This window comes from Symphalangus syndactylus, chromosome 20 (genome assembly GCF_028878055.3).
Source record: "Symphalangus syndactylus isolate Jambi chromosome 20, NHGRI_mSymSyn1-v2.1_pri, whole genome shotgun sequence".
Taxonomy (NCBI): Eukaryota; Metazoa; Chordata; class Mammalia; order Primates; family Hylobatidae; genus Symphalangus; species Symphalangus syndactylus.
The window spans coordinates 22,338,694-22,359,212 of record NC_072442.2 but is presented as its reverse complement, the minus strand read 5'-3'; the positions used below and the strand labels follow the sequence as shown (position 1 = coordinate 22,359,212).

Sequence of the window (20,519 nt, the reverse complement as noted above, 5' to 3'; positions counted from 1 at the left end):
AAAAGGAAGAATGTTAGCTCTGGAGCCATAGTGTGTGGAACCATATTCCACCTCTACCATCTATCAGCTGTTTGACATGGGGCTAGTCACCTAACCTCAGTTTTCTCATCTATAAATGGATTATAATATTTTATCTATCTTACAGGATTGTCATGAGGATAAGTCAGCATGTGTTGACTGCTATACACAGTGCTTGAGCCATACTTTGTGCTTAACAACTGCTTAGCTACTATTATTTTTATTATCATTAATAGTTATGCATCAGTATGCATTGGGCATGCAGTTTGTTACATAAATAGAGCAAAATCAACTAATGACAATAACTCTGCAAACTTTTGCCTCTAGCAGTGGAGAAGTGTCAACACTGCTTTGGCTGTGGGACCAGGATCCTACTGCCTGGAGGCAGATTGGTGAGTGTGCCATAGGGGTTTGCCAAATACATGTGTGCTTTCCTGTTTCCCCCTTTGGCATTCTCTCAATCTCTGCCCCAGGACTGTGACTGATGAGATGTGCAGTTTGGGGGGCCTAATGTTGCCAAAAGGCCACAAGGCCTATAAAGCCATTTTTCCTACAGTGCAGGAAAAATATTTCTGCCTAAACACTGCATGACATGAAGTGAGAGCCCTTTTCTGTTACTTTATTATTATCACGTTAAACTTTCTAGAGATGCAGGCTTAACCTTACACCCATATGTGGGTAAGCTAAGGGAGTATAGTTTGAAGGTACCAAGAATGTCCTAACATTCAAACTCCCTACCTCTGTGGCTAAAATTCCAACATTACTGTTTCTTTTGGTCTGGGTTTTTGTTTTAAAAGCAAGTATGTAGAAAAGAGTTATAGCAGGTTCAGGTTTTATCTTTTGAAAGGCCTGCTTTCAAGGTTGGTCCTTGGTTGATATCTGGGAATTTGGATTTGGGAGTGTTCTCACTACCCTATGTTCAGACTGTCAATATTATTTATACTGAATACCTGCTTTCGTTTTGGAAGTCCGGAATTTTGGGTACATCTGGATACGTAGGCATGTAGTTCCTATATAATCAGCCTCTAAAAAAGATCCTGGACTCTGAGTTTCTAATGTGCTTTCCTGGTTGGCAACATTTTACACATTGTCAATTTGTTGCTGGAAAAATTAAGAACATCTTGCCTGACTCCACTGAGAGAGGACCTTGGAAATTTGCACTTAACTTTCCTCTGGACTCATCCCATGTGCCAGATGGGATGATTTGCTGATTTTGCTTTGTATCATTTCTCTGTAATAAACTATAGCCCTGAGTATAACTACATGCTGAGTTCTGATCCATTGAACCCAGAAGTGGTCTTATGGGCCTCTGACATAGCAAGTATTCCTGACATCAAAGAAAAGAACACTACAGAACAATATCTGAGCAAAATTCTTCAATGAAATATGAGCAAACTAAATCCAGCATCATATAAAAAAGATTATATAATATGACCAAGTGGGATTTATCTCAGGGATGCAAGGTTGGTTTAATATCCAAAAATCAATTAATATAATACACCAAATTAGTAGAATAAAGAACAAAACTACACAATTATCTCAATATACACACAAAAATTATTTACAAAATCTATGATAAAAACTCAAGCTTAGAGTAAAGGAAACTTCCTTAACCTGATAAAAGGCATCTACAAAAAACCTACAGAAAACATCATACTTCAGGGCGAAAGCCTGAATGAATTCTACCTAAGATCAGGAACAAAGCAAGGCTGCCCACTCTTACTTCTTCAACATAGTACTAGAGGTTTTAGCTAGTGCCATTAGGCAAGAAAGGGAAATTATTTTCAGACAACATGATCCAGTGTCTAGAAAATTCTAAGGAATTCATAAATATAAGTATTCCTGAGAAAAGAGCACATTGTCCAGTTCGCATGAGAGTGAGTTTACAGGATTTTCTATGGGATCCCTGAAAGAGTCTGGCAACTTGGAATTTGAAGGCAGAGGAGATGTTAACTGGGAAGTTAAAAATCTTTCTTCTGTCTGGTATGTGGTTAACTTACCTAATAGAGTGCATAGGTAAGGTGGAAGACAATCTGCTCTGGTATGCACCTCTGAGACAAGAGCAGGGGATGTAAAGGTTTTCAGCTGTTCTAAATTCTACTGTAGTGTTGTGCCTTCTCATGAGTTAATGAGAGTGAATTTTCCAAAGGGCTGTTACCAAAAGGATTGGAGGAGTATAGCTTTTGGAAGCAGAAAGATTCAAGTTTGAATCACACTTAACTGTTGGATTTTGGGCAACCTGTCAGCCTGTTTCCAAATGGGAATGATGGTAAAGCTACTGTATAAGTCAAGACATGCATTTGGCTGCCTGAAGTTGAGATCAGGAATGATATTAACTCAAGCAACATAGAAGTTTATTTTTCTCAGGCCAGGCATGGTGACTCATGCGTGTAATCCCAGCACTTTGGGAGGCCAAGGTGGGCAGATCCCTTGAGGTCAGGAGTTCGAGACCTGCCTGGCCAACATGGTAAAACCCCATCTCTGGGTAATAAAAAATTACCCAGGCATGGTGATGTGTGCCTGTAATCCCTGCTCCTCAGGAGGCTGAGGCACAAGAATTGCTTGAATCTGGGAGGCAGAGGTTGCAGTGAGCTGAGATTGTGCCACTGCACTCCAGCCTGGGTGACCAGAACAAGACTCAGTCTCAAAAAAAAAAAAAAAAAAAAAAAGATTATTTTTCTCTCATGTTCAGAGACAGGGAAATCAGGATTTATGTATAGTGGTTTCTCACTATTATTTGAGGCCCAGGCTTCCAATTTTTTTGTTCCACTCTTCTGGGCACATAATTTTCATCCTCAGAGTTGCCTTAATGATCTGCAATGTCTGTTGGACCTTCAGCCATTATCCTTCCGCCACTATAACTGAATAAAAAGGGCCCACCTCAGCAGTCTCACTTACTTTTTTTTTTTTTTTTTTTTTGCGGAGGGACAGAATCTTGCTCTGTCACCTAGGCTGGAGTGCAGTGGCATGATCTTGGCTCACTGCAACCTCCGCCTCCTGGGTTCAAAGTGATTCGCCTCAGCCTCCTGAGTACCTGGGATTACAAGTGCACTCCACCACGCCCGGCTAATTTTTGTATTTTTAGAAGTGACAGGGTTTCACCATGTTGGTCAGGCTGGTCTCGAACTCCTGACCTCAGGTGATCCTGCCCACTTCAGCCTCCCAAAGTGCTGGGATTACAGGCGTGAGCCACCGCACCCAGCCTTCACTTCCTTTTAAGAAGCTTTTCTAGAAGTCTCACACAATTACTTCCTCTGACATTTCATTAGCCAGAACTTAGCCTTATGGCTACACCTAATTGCAATAGAGGCTTTAAAATGTAGTCTTTAGTTAGGCTCATTGGCAAAAAAAACAGGGTTCTCATGCTGAGAAGGTAGGAAGAAGGACGCTAGACAGGTAAAGCAGCCTCAGCCTCGTCTCCCCTGCTGAGCTAATGGAAGGGGTCAGTGATGGAATGCAAGAAAAATGCCAAGCACACAGCAGGATCTCATGAATGCTCCCTTGCCCCTACCCGCCCCACCCCTGCTCATGTGCTTCAGTCAAGAGTAAGATGACTGTTCCTTATGGGTCTGTGTGTAGGGTGCAAGTGAGAGGGGTACTACCAAGGGATCCTTCCAAGGGCAGTGTTTTTTCCATGTTCAAATACTTTTAGCTCACTGCCTGCCACTAAACAGGTACCTATAAGTGCCTTTTGGATGAATGAAAGAGCATGGGAAGGAGAGACAGACAAACCTTGTATTTGAATCTTGTCTTTGCCATCCCTAGTAAGGTTACTTAACTTCTTGAATCTCAGTGTCCTCATATATAAATTGATGATGATAATACCTACTCTACAGAGTCGTTGAAAGGATCAGATAGAAAGGCACTGTGTCAACTTCCCAAGCACCAAATGGATAGCATCACCATTGAATTTTATGGGGAGAAAATAGGCTGGGCGCAGTGGCTCATGCCTGTAATCCCAGCACTTTGGGAGGCTGAGGCAGGTGGATCACCTGAGGTCAGGAGTTTGAGACCAACCTGGCCAACATGGTGAAACCCATCTCTACTAAAAATATAAAAATGAGCCAGATGAGATGGTGTGCCCCTGTAATTCCAGCTACTTGAGAGGCTGAGGCAGGAGAATCACTTGAACCTGGGAGGCAGAGGTTGCAGTGAGCTGAGGTGGCACCATTGGCTCTCCATCCAGCATAGTCGACAGAGTGAGACTCTGTCTCAAAAAAAAAAAAAAAGAAAAAAAGGAAAGAAAATAGTATGAAAGGCAACATTTGTCCCCTGAGCCTTCTCACCTACCCCTTGCTCTATCTGCTTCTCTTCAAGCCATCTTTGTCCAGGTTCCTGTCCTGTACATCCTAATAGTTAGGAACACAGACTCTGAAGCCAGCCTACCTGGTTCAAATCCCAGCTCTGCCACTTAACTGGTTGACTCTGGGTAAGTCACTTAACTTCCCTGTGCTCCGGCTTCCTCATCTATAAAATGGAGATTATAACAGTATTCACCTCATAGGGTTGGGAAGATGAAGGGACTTCAAATAAAGTTTTAAGAGCAGTGCCTGGTGCATAGTGTTAGCTGCTATTATTATTGTTACTTGGCATCTTCCCTTCTCTCTGTCTGCTTTGTCTAAATTTTATAATCTTTTCCCTTCTCCACGGAAATCCATATTCTCTTGTCTCCCATGAATAATGAACCACTTCTTTCTCCCTTGCCACAGCCATCTAGTGAGTCCTTCCTCACCATCCCACCTCTGGGATGCCTCAGTGGACAACAAATATTTGTTACCTCCATGTCCTCACCAAACCTTAAGCAGCAGCAGAGCATAGGCTTGGGAGGTGGGTGTTTCTGTGGCAGGGAATGGGAGGAAGGCTCCTGCCAGGAAGGGTCTCCCGTATCCCCATTCCCACCCATCACAATGGCCTAAGAGGCCCCACACCTGCCTCTCCAGCCTCGTCATCTCTTACCCTCTCAACTCTCTCCAGCCACACTGGCCCTCCTGCTGTTCCTCCTGTCAAGCTTGTTTCTGTCTTGGGAACTTTCCCTGACTTTTTTTTTTTTTCTTTCAGAGACGGAGTTTCATTCTTGTCGCCCAGGCTAGAGCGCAGTGGTGTGATCTCAGCACTCTGCAACCTCCGCCTCTGGGATTCAAGCAATTCTCCTACCTCAGCCTCCTGAGTAGCTGGGATTACAGGTGCATGCCACCACGCCCAGCTAATTTTTGTATTTGTAGTAGAGAGGGGGTTTCACCATGTTGGCCAGGCTGGTCTTGAACTCCTGACCTCAGGTGATCCTCCCACCTCGGCCTCCCAAAATGCTGGGATTACAGGCATGAGCCACCGTGACCAGCCAACTTTTCTCTTAGCCAAGAACACTCTTTCCCCACACTCTCACAGGGCTTACTCCCCCAACTCAACTTAGTTACCCTTTCTTTTTTAAAAAAACAGCTCCATCTCCTGCCATGTTCTGTATCTTCTGCTTTATTTTCTTTGGAACAGTCATCACTATTAAATAAAATGCTGGATTTGTTCATTGTTCATCTCCCCCCAAATCAGATTGGAAGATGCTCTCTGTTCCCAGTGGATTTCTCCCTGGCATGTCTGGGGACTTTTACTGATTGAGTAAATGGTTAAGGCTGACCTAGGTACTCCATCTCTGGCCATGCTTTCTTTTTGAGGGATGAGCAAATACTCCAGGAGGTGGAGACAGACTCTAGGGTGGGATAGGGTCGGGGAGGCTGGCTGTGGTGGGCTTCCACAGCCAAGGTTGGGATGCTGTGTGGAGCCCCTGTCTTAGCGGACTCCTACATTCTCCTCTTTTGGCTCCAGATCCTCTGCTTCAATAATTAAAACTAGCTTCAATCAGTGTTCAAAGCAACTCCATATACATTGTCTTCTCTTAATCTTCACAAATATAATAATTAACTCAGGGAGGCAGAGTTCCCCTTGTTTTCTAACAAGAGTTGACTGCAGGTAACATTGGCTTTGGAATGACTCTGGGAAGTAATGAGGACCCTGGCCTCGGAGACCAGGCCACCTCTTGGCAGGAGAGTTTTGGTAGCTATGCAAGTGCCTGGGTTGAATTACATGGACTTTGTAATCCTTTCAAGCCTGGAGGTTTAGGATTCCCCAGTCCTGTCTTGCCCATGAGGATACTAAGGCTTGTTCAAGGTAGAGATCTGGGGAGAGAGGGTGTAAGATACTTAAAACAAGGTCTGCGAAGACCGTTCAGGACCATTTGATTTGTGCACAGTGGTGTGTTTCCACCTCCCTCGTTTCTCGCATGCGGGTGCAGGGAAGAGAGAATCCAGGTTGCGCGGTTTTCTTCTCAAGACTGCAAGGGCAGCCCAAGTGCTGTGTGCCAGGACGGCCAGTGTTGAGGAGACAGGGCTGAAGGGCTGGGCTCCCTCCCTGGCCCAGAGCCTGCTTAGTGCCACCTCCCTCCCCTCCCCAGCCTCCACATTTTGCTGCAGGCTATTAAGGGCCCCCATCTGTACCACCTCTCATTAATTAAAAATGCCACAAACCATCTGTTTAAGTCTGTTCCCGGTGCCTCCTGCAGAGCCTCATATAGTTCCTCAATCATATGTATGGAGTGAAGAGGTGCGTGAATAAATGGATGAAGGAAAGAAGGAAGGAAGGAAGGAAGCTTGTTCCCTCTAAGGTGAGGCATTCTGCCAGCCTCTAATTCATAGAAATCAGAGAAATCATGAAAGGAGAGACCACTTAATGAATCTACATTAGTCTAACCCAGTCATTTTAAGGAAGAGGCATGGTGAGAAGTGGCAGGTTCAAGGTCACAAGTTCCCTTCAGGAGAGCCAGGCCTGGAACCTGGGTCCCCCGACTCCTGTTCTTTCCTTTTGCCCTGGGCAGGGATCAAGGACAGGAGGATCTGAGCCGATTAGAATGGGCTTCACGTCAAGTCACAGCAGCCTCTCTCCATCTAATCTCCCCAAATCAATTTGCAAAACTTCCATTAATACTGTCAGGAAATCTGCAAGCTGTTTAAAGCCAGGGCATCATGATAACTGCCTGTGTAATGGCTACCTGGGGGGAGACAGACATTAACGGGATAATTAAAGATTAGTGTGGCCTTGGGCAGTTCAACAAAATTTACCTTTCCCAGTAGCTGATTTTGGAAAAGCTTCATTGTAGAGGAGCCTCATACTAAGGGCTGGGCGAGGTGGTTCTCTGCCACCTCTCTTATTGACACTGTATTTGCTCCCAGGAGGCCAGGGGTCTTCTGGGAGGAGGGACATTGGAGCAGCAGTTCAGCAACTTGTTTTGCCTGGTCAGATGAGATTGATCCAAAGTAGCACTGCAGAGCAGGGCTTCTCACACTCTTCTGGCAGCCACATCACCTGGGCCTCCTGTGAATGCGGATTCTCATTCAGAAAGGCTGGGGTAGGGCCAAGACTGCATTGCTTTTTTTCTTTTTCTTTCTTTTTTTTTTTTTTTTTTTTTTTTTTGAGATGGAATCTCGCTCTATCGCCCAGGCTGGAGTGCAGTAGTGCGATCTTGGCTCACTGCAACCTCTGCCTCCCAGGTTCAAGCAATTCTCCTGAGTAGCTGAGACTACAGGCATGAGCCACCAGACCTGGCTAATTTTTGTATTTTTGGTAGAAACGGGGTTTCACCTTGTTGACCAAGCTGGTCTCAAACTCTTGACCTCGGGTGATCCACCCACTTTGGCCTCCCAAAGCACTGAGATTACAGGCATGAGCCACTGCGCCTGGCCTCTGCATTTCTTTGTTTGTTTGTTTTTTGTTTTGAGACGGAGTCTTGCTCTGTTACTCAGGCTGGAGTGCAATGGTGTGATCTCAGCAACCTCTGCCTCCCGGGTTCAATCGATTCTCTTGCCTCAGCCTCCTGACTAGCTGGGATTACAGGCGTGCACTACCACACCCGGATAATGTTTGTGTTTTTAATAGAGATGGGGTTTCACCATGTTGGCCAAGCTGGTCTTGGACTCCTGACCTCAAGTGATCTGCCCATCTCGGCCTCCCAAAGTGCTGGGATTACAGATGTGAGCCATCGTGCCTGGCAGACCCTGCATTTAAGTCCAGAGATGCATAAGTCCAGAGATGAGGACAAGAGCTGTGGCCCAAACACTAATGAACACAGGAAGAAGAGGCCAGCCACCAGGCTGTTTCTATAATGTTCTAAGCCAGCCCCATCGAGGGGTACTGATATGGAGTACCAGGGATTAAGATAGATGACTCTAAAATTCCTACTGTCTCAGTTCAGAACGTTGGCTCCAGCGTTCAGCCCCAGAAGATGGAGATAATAGCAGTACTGACTTTATAGCATTGATGTAAGGATTAAATGAGATCTTTCACTTAAAGCATTGGCTCTGAGCAGGTAGGAAGTGCCCTGTGTCGGGATGAGGTATTTTCAGTCCTCAAAGACAGTTTTTAAGCACAGAAAAAAATTTCAGAGGATGCTTTGGTTTTTGGAAGGAATGTCTAATTTATTAAAGTTATGCATTGTATAAAAATCTAGTTTTTCTTTACCTAGTAGAATTTACTAAATTTGGGCTGGGTGCAATGGCTCATGGTTGTAATCCCAGCACTGTGGGAGGCCGAGGCAGGTGGATTGCTTGAGCCCAGGAGTTTGAGATCGGCCTTGGCAACATAGTGAAACCTCATCTGTACAAAAAATACAAAAATTAGCCAGACATGGTAGTGTGCACCTGTGGTCCCAGCTACTCAGAAGGCTGGTGTGGGAGGATCGCTTGAGCCCTGAGGGCGAGGCTACAGTGAGCCATGATCATACTACTGTGCTCCAGCCTGGGTGACAAAGTGAGACCCTGTTGAAAAAAAAAAAAAAAAAAAAGATTAACCGAATTTTAGCAGTAATTTTAAAGGGGCTTTTGGATGGTGTCTGTTCCATTTACAAACTTAATAAAATACCTTCACATATTTAAAATATCATTTTGTAAATTTAATATATTTCATTTTTAAACACTATACTAACCCAACTGACTACTTTTTTTCCAAGTAATTCTTACAAATCTAAGAGAAACTTAAGCATGTATAAAGTTAATATGATTTTTTAACTTAAAATCACAAATCTAACTCAATTGTTAAATTATATTTTAGATTAGAATTAAAGGCTGACCAATATTCAAGTAGGCCAAATTCTCAAACATTATACACACTTAAGGTACCAAATACACTCAGAATCTTTCACATCTAAAAATATTCCTCCTGTGGGTTTGAGAATCTCTAATATTTCTATATTTAAGGATGAAAGAGCCTTACCACTAAGGAGATAATTATACCTTCCCAAGTAGTTTTGGCGGTCACCTTCTCAGACAATTGAAGTTGCATAGTAATCAGAATTATTGGCCACAATGTCAGCTGGATTCTTATCAGTGGCATTTATGGAACCCAGTAAGCTCCTTTTTTAGATGCTTTTTGTCAGGGACTCCATAAATTAAAAAAGGTGGTGTTCACGCAGTCCACGCCCCAATATTCTCAGTTCTTTAGTCAACTCACAGAGATTGGCAACCCCCTCCTAGACCACCACAGCACATGACTGGATTTTGCATTTGTTAGCTTCTTGGGATATTTGAATATCCTTCTGTTTCCAGCCTCCAAAAAACTTCGGCTCTCAGGGCATACTACAATTCTGTTTATATTCTTTGTATTTCTTAGAGTCACACTTCCCTAGATGTAGAGATGGCATCCTTTGGAAATCTGGTTCTCTCTTGGGGTTTGGTTTAACTTTGTGGTCACCATTCCTAGGGACATGCTCTGATAAATAAATGTTAACACTAAAAATTACCATTGTTGACACTGATGATCTTAAAATGAAGGGGAGGGGACTCTCTGGAGGCCCCTGGGGACAAAGGAGGATGCTACACAGTGGCCTTCAGACTCCTTGGGTCCTGAGGATCTTTGGTTGCTTTTTTTCTGACATTTATGGTGCAGAGGAAAGAGCATTGGCTCAGGGGCAGGTCAGAGACTTGGGGTAAGTAGCTTTTCCTCTCTGAGACTCAGTTTCCTTGTCTGTATGGTGGAGACTGTAGTATTTTAGTATATCCCTGGACAGGGTTGTCAAGAGCAACTGATGAAATGGATAACATAGCATGGCCTCTGACACTTTGTAAGTGCTACAAAAAGTCATATTCTTGTTCCTTCAATCCATTTGCAACATAGCAGTGGATTACACACACACACGCACACACACATAGACAGATGGCTCCTCAACTTTGATGGGGCTGTGCTTTGATAAACCCATCATAAATGGAAGATATCCTAAGTTGAAAATGCATTTAATACACCTAACCTACCTAACATCATGGCTAAGCCTAGCCTGCCTTAAACATGTTCAGAGCACTTACTGTAGCCTATAGTTGAGCAAAATCATCTAACACAAAGCTTATTTTATAATAAAGTGTCAAATATCTCATGTAATTTATTGAATACTATACTGAAAGTGAAAAACAGAATGGTTCCCAGCAGTGCTGGAGAATATTGTACTGCATATCGCTAGCCTGGGAAAAGATCAAAATTCAAAATTCCAAGTGTGGTTTCTACTGAATGGGTATTGCTTTCACATGATCGTAAAGTAGAAAAATTGTAAATGAACGACTGTCTGTATACATATCTGTAATTCCATAATTATAGAACTAATCCAAGCCAACAGACCAGACATCGCTTTTTTCAGAAAACTACCCACATACACTACCCACCATGGCTGCTGGCTAGGTGAGAATATCACGCTGGCAATGTGTGTAGGTTGGATGGGGTCTCCAGGGGTGGCGGCTGGCTGGCTTCAGGGAGCCAGCACCATCTGTTCATCATCTCTCCTTCACCCCACCTTGCGCCCACTCTACCCTCGCTGCCTCTCCTGCAGCACCCTTCTCCTGGGAAACAAACTGGCATCTCTAGAGGCATAGAAGGAGCACAGATGTTAGAGCCAGACAAACCTGTTTGAATTCCAGCTCTGCCATTGCCTGGCTGGGGAGGCCTAGGCAAGCCATTTTCACCTCCTGGGCTTCTGTTTCCTCATCTGCAGAATGGGTATGACAGAACAACCCCCACTTTATGAGGGTGATGTGAGTGTAAATAAGATGAAGTGTGCAACAGCACTTTGCAAATGGTAAAGCTCTGTACACATGTTCACCATAAGGACCACTGCAGTGTTAGAATGCCATTATTAAAATGACATTTTTCCTCCCCAGGTTATCTGCCTGACAAATTTCTGAGGGTTAGCACAAATGCCTAATCTACTGCAAAACCTTTCATAGCCAGAGTGAAGCCTTCCCACATCCTTGTTCCCTTGGAACCCAGAACACTCCCTTAAGAGTTTGTGTGATGCTGTAATCCAGCCTAGTGGTTTATAGGTATGGCTCCCCCACTGCATGGGGAACCTTGGACTGTATCTTTCTCATTTCTGTCTCCCTGATGTAGAGCAGGCCTGCCTCAATGGATACTAGTTGAGTGAAAAACTAATTAACTCACTAAGGACATAGTCAAGCGAGCTGCGACCTAGTCTTCCAAGAATTTTTTCTCAAGCTGCCTTCCCTTCCAAGTTCCTCCCTGGAGTCCACTGGCCCACCCGCTGCCCCTGGCTGGCTGGCTTCCTCCCTCCTCATTTTATGCTGGGAACCAGATGTGTAGCTCCCGCTCACTGTCTGAAGGATTAAATGCAGGGATGAGAAATGTGATTTCTTATTATTTTAGGAAACTGAGCAGGGTGGGGGAGAGGGAGGAAGAAATTGAATCAGAGGCAACAATTTATCTTGTGTTAAAGGGACTACAAGGATTCCAGGAAGCCAGGCACTGACTACCCACCCGCCCACCAGTACAGACCTCTCCTTTATTTGGGAGGTAATTAGTGGGACAGCTGGCAGTCCACATGTGTCTGCCCTTGTGTGGGAAGAGGTGGGGCTCAATGGCTTGAAGGGAATTCTGATTCTACTTGGGAACCGCTTGTCATTGTAGGAGCATGCAGGAAGACCTACTTCACCTGGGGTCACAGCTTCACCTAAATCCCTCCCTGCCATCACAGCCTTTGCTGAGGTTTCCTAGGCATTGAGGTGCCTGGGGAGACACAGTAGGAAGGACACAGGCCGCTTTGGTTCTGCTGTTGCTGGGTGGGCCACATAGAGCCTCTGTTTCTCGCTCTCAAAATATGGTAAGGACAGAAATGCATGCCTCACATGGGCTGGCTGGGTCCCATGACCTGGCCCATGACTTGCTAGGCTCAGAAACCAAATTTTGTCCTTACACTTAAGAGATCGTGCCTTTGAGGCCAATTCACATTGACAGAGACCTACAAGAAGCAGATGCACACAAGCCAGAAGGCTACTCTGTGGTTTATACACAGAAATGCCAGGTGGATGGAATGCCCACCTTTCCAGGTGGCACAACAGAGGTACAGGTCTAAATATGGGCTTTGATGCTTACCTGTTGTGCAAATTTCTGTAAGTTGGAGCCTTGGTTTTCTCTTCTGTGAAATGGGAAGAAAAATGATACCTGCCTGATAGGGCTGTTGTTGGGTAAAATGCACTGTGGTATATCAAGTGCTTAATGCTGGATGGCAGTTAGAAAACACATCATAAAAGATTAGCTGTTACTGTGATTATTAGTAGCAATTAAGCAAGATCTTAATTAAGCAGGGCTTTCACTCATCACTTGAGTAGATTTGAAAGGAGGAACGGTCCAATCTCCTTAGCCAAAATGCTCTCTTCCAGGGTAAGAGAGCTAGGATAGGTGCCGTCAAGATTTGCTTCTGGGAAAGCCATTCTTTCTGTTTCCATTGCTGACCAAATATCTGTAGACATCAGGCACAATGCAATGACAAGTTTCTACTTACTCAGCTACAGTTGTAATCTGCTCTTGCTGCGGGGAGGTTCCTCCTTAAAGGAGGATGATGAGTGATTTGGCTGTTCCCAAACTCCTTGCTCACATGGTCAGGGTCAGTCTCTGGCTGGGTCCCAGAAAATAATATTAATCATAATAGTGATATGAACAGTAACACTTTACAAACATTTACTACACACCAGGACACTATTCTAAGAGCTTTATATACATATATGACAAAACAACCTCTGAAGTAGGTTCTGTTGTTATTTCCATTTTGTAGATGAGGAAACTGAGCTCCAGAGAAGGTAAGTAACTTGGCCCAGTGTCCCACATTTGGTTAATTATGCCCACTGGTGTGGGATTTGTTGTACAGCAGCAATAGCCTGGTACATATTGCATGGGTGGAAAGATACCTGTTGGGTAAGTTCCTAGAAGTGGAAGGGCTGAGGTCAAATTTTGCTAAATTGCCTTCCATATACATTTTATCAATTTTCATCCCTACCAACAAAGCATGAGACTTCCTGTTTCTGTTATCGGAACGGGGTCCCGATCCAGACCCCAAGAGAGGATTCTTGGATGTCTCACAAGTAAGAATTCAGAGCAAGTCCACAGAGTTAAGTGAAAGCAAATTTATTAGGAAAGTAAAGGATTAGAAGAATGGCTACTCCGTAAGAATAAAAGAATGCCCACTCTAAAGGAATAAAAGAATGGCTACTCCAAAATGGACTGGTTGCCCATTTTTATGGTTATTTCTTGATGATATGCCAAACAAGGGGTGATTATTCATGCTTCCCCTTTTTAGACCATATAGGCTAACTTCCTGACATTGCCATGGCATTTGTAAGCTGTCATGGCACTAGTGGGAGTGTCACAGAGGTCTACTAGAGGTCACTCTTGTTGCCATCTTGGTTTTGGTGAGTTTTAGCGGGTTTCTTTCCTGCAGCCTGTTTTATCAGCAAGGTCTTTATGACCTGTATCTTGTACCAACCTCCTATCTCATCCTGTGTTTAGAATGCCTTAACCATCTGGGAATGCAGCCCAGTAGGTCGTCTCAGCCTCATTTTACCCATCTCCTATTCATGTTGGAGTTGCTCTGGTTCACACGCCTCTAACATTTCCACAATGGAATATTACCAAACAGAATTTCTCGAAGTGACGAAAAGCCACAGGTATCCTGCTGTAGCTTTTGCATGTGTGTTTTCCTTCTTAATGCGATTGAAGATCTTATATGTCCAAGAGCCATTTTCATTTCCCTTTCTGTGAATTGTCTGATTGTGTTCTTTATCCCTTTTAAAACTGGGTCTTTGATATTTTCTCATCAACTTTCCATTCATCTTTAAGAAATTAGCCCTTTTTCTGAAATATGAATTAAATGGTATTTTCCTTGAACTCATCATTTGTCTTTTCACTTTATGTCTACTGTTTTTCAGGTAAGTTAAAACATTTTTATGTGGCTGAATTTACCCGTCTTTTCTCTTATGGTTTCTGGGTTTTGTAGTTTGTGTCCTACTTAAAAAGGTGTTTTGTTCACTTTAAGATTTATCTCTCTTTTCTAGTACATTTATGGTTTCATTGTTTATGTTTAAATTTGAGATCCATCTGGAATTTATTTTGGTGTATGGACTGAGGTAAAGATCTAACTTAACATTTTTCCCAGATGGCTACTTCCTCAAATACAAAGAAATGGAAGTCTGCAGAGGCTGTGACTTATTTGGGTTCACACAAATCATAGGATTTTCAATAATCCTGGATGATCCCTATCATTCAGAGGCTGCAGTAATCAGACATGTCCACAGAATGATTTCCCAGGACCCAGCAAAGGGGACAGGCAATAGCTCCAGGAGTTTCCTGGGATGAGTGGGGGTGGGGGGTGTGGTTGGGAGGGGGCAGGCAAATGATGACTCCTCAGGGATTAAACCTCCATAGAATATGACAACGAACATTTCTTGGGCACTTCCTGCAGCATCCTCAGTGTGTTACAGGTATTTGCACATTGAATCCTCACAACACCGCTAGGAACTATTATTATTCCCATGGTTGAGATTGAGGTTTGGAGAGAAGTGCCTTGCCCATGCTCTTGCTGTGGAGGGAGTGCTCCTAGGCTCTGCTGCCTTTCACAGAATGTGAGCAACAACAGCCCCCAGGAGACTGAGCCCACAGCTTCTCAACAGGTGTGGTGGGGTGGGCTGAGCGCTGGAGACCCTGCCCCCACACTGGGGCACATCTGATTCTCCCGGGGCAAGGAGGATTCAGCACATGGCGAAGCACATTCAGTGTTAACGATGCTTGGAAAGGAATCTTCCCTTTGGAAGACAAATAAACAAAAACCCTGTATGTTTTTCATAATACAGATCATAGAAGGGGTATGAGATTTGGATGTTGTCCCTGTCTATTGGTCAGGGTTCTCCAGAGGAGTACAGCCAATCAGATGTGTGTGTGTTTGTGTGTGTGTGTGTGTGTGTGTGTGCATGTGTGTGTTTGTATACATTTATTATAAGGAATTGGCCTACACAATTATGGAGGCAAGTCCCATGATCTTCAGGGTGAATCTGAAAACTGAGGATCCGGGAGAGCCAAAGGTGCAGTTCTAGTACAAGTCTGAAGGTCTGAGAACCAGGAGAGCCAATGGTGTAGCTCCTGTCTAAAGGCCTGCGAGCTTGAGACCCAGGAAAAGCCAGTATTTCCCTGAAGTCCGAAGGCAGAAAATAGCCCATGTCCCAATTCAAAGGCAGTCAGACAGAAGGGATTTTCTCTCCTTACTTCAGTGAGGGTCAGCCTTTCTGTTCAGTTGAGGCCTTCAACAGATTGCATGAGGCCCACTCACACAGGGGAGGGCAGTCACTTTACCCATTCCACTGGTTTAAATGTTAATCTCATCCAAAAATGCCCTCACAAAAGCACCCAGAATAACATTTGATCAAATATTTGGGGACCCTGTGGCTCAGTCAAGTTGACAGATAAAATTAACATCATACCCTGTTTAAGGGGCATAGATTAAAAAAAATTAGTAAACACTGGTCCAATCTCTTCAATTTGCACATGAGAAAACTGAGATCTGAAGAAGTGCCCAAGGTCATGGGGTGGGATTGGGGAGAAACTGAGCTTGGGGGTCAGGGAGGCTAGAGGTCAACATCATATCCTAGTAACTGCATGACTTTGATCCAGTCCCACATCCCCCCTCCGGTAAAATGGGGGGAAGACCACCTAAATCTTCGGGTGGTGCAAGGAGTGAGGTGTTCTAAATGATGAGATGGGCATAGCTTGCAAAGTGAGGTGGACTCTGTTCTTATTATTGTTAATTACGGGCAGAGCTAGGCTTGGAAGCTGGTTCAAGGACTCCTTATGGGTGCTCTGCCTGACCTTGGCAGACAGATGTGGCTGTTTCTCTTTTCTGCCTCCCGCCCTTGCTTTAATTCCTCCCCTCTGTAGCACCCCAGACCCTGGGCGAAGATGGGGTGAGTGCCCCCTCTTCTGCAGTGGTAGAGGGAAGAGGAAAGGAGGGAGGAGCGCCATGCCCAGGAGGAGATGGTCGGCGAGAGGTGGGGAACCTGCCTGGGAGCAGCTCAGGAGCTGCAGCTCCTGTTTGGAAATACAAATTGCAGCAAATTTGTCGTCTCTGGAGAGAAATTGCGTTTGGCAATTTCAGTGTTTTTTGTGCTTTGATGCTCCTGTCTGTTTAAGGGGAGGGGAGAGAGAGTGGAGGGAATCAAACTGGGCCTCAGTGATTGGAAAGAGGGGCTGAAAGTGAGCGGGAAAAACAACTGAGGGGCTGAAAAAGGCTCCTCTCCCAGTCCCGGTGGAGAGGGTCTGACTTCTGAGATCTGTCCTTTGGGACTATCCTTCAGCCCTGGTCATGGCTGGGTGGTGGCCTGGGCATACGGCTGTGTTCACAGAAACATCACCAGACTCAGACTCAGAGCCTGTCACTGTCCCTTTCTGGGGGCCTTGCCCATGGGTGGGGACTTGGGCCAGAGGATGGAGTAAAATAATGTGTCAGGCTGGAAAGGCTCAAGCCCAGTGGTTGACCTTCTCCCAGCTGGTAGATAAGAGCAGGTAGCAAACACTTTAGTAATAGCTCTTACTCTGTACCCGGCACTACTTTAGGGCTTTAGATCTATCAACTCATTTGACCCTTACAGCAACTCTATGAGGAGGGTACTATTATTTCCCCCATTTTATGCATGGAAACTCTGAGGCACAGAGAGGTTAAGTGACTGACCTGTGATCACACAGGAAATTGGTGCAGGAACTCAAGCCTCTTGCCCAGGTTTGCTCCTAAGTCTAACCTGTGAGGTCAGTCCTGTCTGATCCTCCAAGACCAGGTGTAGGGGAAAGTGTGGAAGGAAAGTGACCAGGGGATTCTGAATCAAGGAGAATTGTTGGGGTCTATCTGGTTAATCTTGGGGGCTTGCTGGAGGAATTAGAACAATCTGAGAGGTCTCAGGTTGATGTTGGGGGCACCCCGGGCCTCTGATCCTGCATAGGCAAAGGCTGGGAAGCTGGATTGTGATGAGGGACTTTGGACATCTTAGCAATCTTGGAGACTTGTCTGAGGAAGGAGAAGAGACATCAGTGGGCGGAACACTAGCACCTTGTTTCATTCATTCATTAATTTGCTTTCATAGCAGGTCCTGTGCTGGGTGCTAGGGATACAGAAATGAACAAACAAAATCCTGGCTCTGGAGTTACTCACAGTCTTTGCAAGACACACTTGTAACAAGGTGTGATAAGGACTTTGATGTTTGGAGGTACTAGGGGCCCTGGGAGCCCAGAAGAAGGGCATATAGCTGAGGCTGGTTTTCTAAGTGATGAGATGATGGTTAGTGAAAGCTTCCTAGAAAAGTTGAACTCTGAGCTGAGGTATCATAAGAAGCAGCTCTTCCACCAGAGGTTCTCAAGTTTGTTTGGTAGAATCCCCCTGAGGGCTTCCAAAAAAACCTGATACCTGAGGCCACCCAGACCTATCAAATTGGAGTCTCTGCCGGTAATTCTACTGTGCAGCCAGCACTGAGCGCCGCTGAATTAGAGGAAGAAAGGTGGAACAGGCGTTCCAGGTTGATGGGGAAGGGGATAAGAGCTAAGACAAGGGGTGACATGAAGGTGGGAAAGAGGCAGGCATGTTTAGGGGGCTGCAAGCCAGACCACAGGGACTGTGAAGCAGTGGACAGATGAATCAGGAAGAGCTATAAGGGCTGCAAATTGGGGGAGCTTGGGCAGACCCTGCAACCCAGGTCCCAGCTGTCCTGGGCAGGAAGCCTCCATGCTGGTAGGCCACCCCATGCCCTGCACCCATCCTGCTGTGCTAGCCACCTAGGTAAGGGGCAGGAATCCAAGGAATACTTCCGTTCCCATCGCTGCCTTTCTGTGGAGCTGTCAGCCGCGCTGCCAGCTGTGTGCAGAGCCCCACCACTTGGAAGAGCGCTGGATCAGTCATAAAGAGCCCGTGGCACTCAGAGGGAGCTCAGGGCTTCCAGAGCAGCATGGAGGCCTCATGGGGTAGACCAAGTGTGTCTCATCGCCTGTCAGAGACCCTGGGTCCTGGGGGCACTCTTGGAGGGGCCCAATGACTCACCAGGCAGCCCAGAGCCCAGGGCTACTGAGAAGCAGAGGCAAGATCCTTAAGTCTTGGGAGGAGGATGGAAAGGAGCTGAGCCGACTGCTGTGTGCCCTGGTCCATGAGGTGTTTTTCATGTAGCAATGGCCCTCTGGGTGCCAGGCTCTCTGCTAAGTCCTGTCTTTGAACAGGCTCTGTCTTATGGACTTCTAGCACCAACCCTGAAATTACAGTGTGCTGGGGTCAGATCTGAAGTCCAATCCCAGGGCTGGCTGCTGCAGTTTCTCTCTGACCATGGGCAAAGGACCTCTCTTCCATGGGCTTCAACTGCTGTGTTGGTAAAATGGGGCTCACAGTCCTGAAAACCTTACAGGGTTTTCGGATTGAAATGGCATGCATGAAATGTTCAGCACACAGTTCAGGATCAGCCACTGCTTCCTCTCCAATTCTTTTCGCTGCTTGACCCCAGCTTTCCCCAAGCCATTAGTCCCTGGGATTAAAGAACTCTGAGTTCTTACAGCTGTGCCTTCTGACAAGTGATCTCAGACAACTCTGGACCCTGTCTGGATGGTTCACAGTGGCCTTTATCCCTTTTTGCTTCTCAGGGCAGAGTTGTGGCCCCACTCCTTTACCCTGGTCCTGCCCAGCCCAAACCCGCTGGCCCTCCTCTCCACACAGAATGCCCAGTCATCTGAACACCTGAGTACCTTGTGATTGAGGCTCTCACAAGTGCTTTCCAGGGTTCTGGCCCTGGGAGACGACCCCGGGGGATGTGTGAGGTGTGGATTTCTAGGCGAGAGCAGCTGGTGCTCTTGGTGATTTAGGAAGGATTCGGGAAAGATGCTTGTTGCTAGGTGACCAGCAGGGGCCAGTTAGAAGAGGTGAAGCAGGACTGCAGTGGGAAACCCAGTCCCTTTTCTTGTTCACTTCTGGGTGAATTCCTTTGCCCTTGAGGGTCCTGTTCTTCTTCTCTTTCCCCTTCCCTTCTCCCCTCATCCAGTGCCATAGAGACCAGAAGTATGCAGGGATGGAACAAAGCCCCAGATTGTTGTCTTGAGATTTTAATTTTTCTTCCCTTTTAGTAATATTTTCAGTATGTGTTGTGTATGTGAGTGGGCATGTGTGTGTGTGTGTGTGTGTGTGTGTGTGTGTTTGTGTGTATAAGAAGATAGCTCACAGAGGGGTGGCCATGATGACTGCTTCCCCATAGTGCATGCTTGTCATGTGCCGGGAACTTGCTACATCCTTTTACATAACTCATCTCTATCAGCTCCCTGAATCCTCCTAGCCAACCTGGGAGGTAAGCTATCATACCCTCTTTTACAGATAAAACAAACAGGCTCAGAGAATAAATCAGTTTGTCTGGGGGCCTTACCCAGGAAGTGGGAGATTGGGGATTTGAACTCAGGTCTACTTGTATGCTTCAGCACTAAGTCCTGTTCTGTCAAGGGTTCCCTGGCTTGGTGAAACCATTCCTGGCCTCAGGACAAAGCCGCTTGCAGGGACAGTGCCCCAGCCTAGGACTCAGCAGGCTTGAAATCTGGTTTCAAGTTTGTCCCAAGTGACTCACTCTTTGACCCTAGCCAGCCCCTTGTCTTCTCTGTCCTAAATGTGAATGACCCCGTTGAACCGAGCCCCATGGTTCTTCCTAAAATGGAGTCCAGGCCCTCATGCATAGCCTGACTCCTGTAGATATGGGGGCTCCAAGTCAAGGGCAGGCCAGCTCTTGGGGTCCCCCACAGAGCCAGGAAGAAGTCCATGCTTCCCGTCTGTTTAGTGGTTCCTGGACTCAAGCAGACAGATTTAGTGTGGTTGATGCAAGGGGTCCGAGAGCTGGAGTCTGCAGTGAGCCCAACACTCCGGTGAGGCATCTGAGATGCAGAGAGCTGACTTGTTTACACTACACTGCGTGCACCAGTGACCCCCATCATCAATCTGTGGGGACATCTTCTCACTGCTTCTTCTAATGAAGGATCAGGGGCTTTGACCTGGAATCCAGAGCTCTAAGTCATGAAGAGTTTGACTGTTGGATGGGGGAACCTGAATATTGGAGGGCCCAGCACGAAATCCCTCAGCTGGCCAACAATTCATTGGTGGTATCTGGTTACTGATCATTCTTACTCTGCACAGACCTACTGTG

General features: G+C 45.8%; 1 protein-coding gene across 2 annotated transcripts in view; it reads left to right on the top strand.

The window, feature by feature from the left end:
* Nucleotides 1–20,519, top strand: part of CCT6B (chaperonin containing TCP1 subunit 6B) — a 140,413-nt gene that overhangs the window by 64,133 nt on the left and 55,761 nt on the right. The window contains exon 15 of one of the 2 annotated variants that reach the window (XM_063628583.1): nucleotides 5,077–5,599. The exons of the other annotated variant lie outside the window; for it this stretch is intronic. The gene's annotated coding sequence lies outside the window, so the exon portion shown is untranslated. Of the gene's footprint in view, nucleotides 1–5,076; nucleotides 5,600–20,519 lie in introns of those variants that run through there. 2 annotated transcript variants of the gene reach the window in all.